Consider the following 1,447-nt stretch of genomic DNA (forward strand, 5'->3'; position numbering starts at 1 on the left):
GTCATCAGAATTGTATTTTGCTAAGTGCTGTATATTTTCATCCTACTACGGAACAATTTTCATCAGTAAAGTATAGGGGGATACTGAGGTGTTGTGTGCAAAACAAATGGCTAAGGCTGAGGTGCTACAAGTCTCCTGTGCCACATACAATACAGCCATGAGCCTCTAGTACAGTATCCATCCAACAAAACACCCCGTCAAACACATCACGGGTATTCACACACCAAGTACGCCTTACACATCCTGCCTCCACATCACAACCAAAACCACAGAAGTAAAACTGACATTGTTTTTCCTCACAGCTGCTTCACATTCACTTGTGGGATGGTTTCTGACGTAAAAAAAAAAAAAAAAAAATACACATCTATGCTGAAAATTATATATATATATATATATATATATATATATATATATATATATATATATATATATATATATATATAACGGCCATACCACGTTGAGTACACCGCTTCCCGTCCGATCAGCGAAGTTAAGCAACGTTGGGTCTGGTTAGTACTTGGATGGGTGACCGCCTGGGAACACCAGATGCTGTTGGCATAACGTTCTCCCTACGTGTCAAGTGGGGTTGGTGGAGGATTAGTGCCCCTCCCTGTAAAACAACTAACTCTAAGCCTTGGCCACCCCGTTTTGGATACATGGCGTCTGGCAATGAATATATATATATATATATATATATATATATATATATACATGACTTTTTTTCAACGTCTACACACCATCGCATCACATCGCATCGCATCACATCACCCTCTCTCTCTCTCTCTCTCTCTCATTCAAATCCTGCCTACTGCGTGTTTTATGACTGGCACACAAGGCAGGTCTGTTCTCTCACCAACAAGCAGTATTTGCTTTGATTAATGACCTGAACCCTTTCTAACAGAGGACGAGAGAGAGAGAGAGAGAGAGAGAGAGAGAGAGAGAGAGAGAGAGAGAGCACGGAACACAAAGAGAAAGAAGAACTGGAGGGACGACGTAAACTTAAACAGATATAATGCACAACTTTTACAATCGAAACTAAAAATTAAATTTAAATGAAAACTACAAAGCATTAATACAGAACAAAAACTGAATCAAACACTGCACAGAGGCGTGAAGACCGTGAAAACAGTCCCAACTCCCCAAAAGAACGAATAGGGAATACAAAACTACAAGACAACGAATACTACCGAACAGTAAATGGAAATAAAATCGACGAAATTAAGAAACCAAAAATATCTATCTATCTATATACCTAGGCTGCTTCCCCCAAGGAAAGGGAGGTAGCCGAGACAGGACGACACACTCTCCATTTACTCATCCATTTAAACACATTCATTCACATCTTAGCCCCAAAGGGGAGAACGGACAGATCCTCACCGCACCACACCGCACAAGGGTCAACTGCGCAATGCAATCAGTGACATCCGCAGCAGGGCCCGACAGCAGA

General features: G+C 41.1%; 1 non-coding gene across 1 annotated transcript; it reads left to right on the forward strand.

The window, feature by feature from the left end:
- The first annotated feature begins 439 nt into the window (after positions 1 to 439).
- On the forward strand, positions 440 to 558 carry LOC145418672 (5S ribosomal RNA). Its single transcript, XR_013900732.1, has one exon. It is a non-coding gene; the product is annotated as a 5S ribosomal RNA (ribosomal RNA).
- Positions 559 to 1,447: the final 889 nt, after the last annotated feature.

This window comes from Coenobita brevimanus, chromosome 115, assembly GCF_032717465.1.
Source record: "Coenobita brevimanus isolate Jiangsu-jjx chromosome 115, ASM3271746v2, whole genome shotgun sequence".
Classification (NCBI taxonomy): domain Eukaryota; kingdom Metazoa; phylum Arthropoda; class Malacostraca; order Decapoda; family Coenobitidae; genus Coenobita; species Coenobita brevimanus.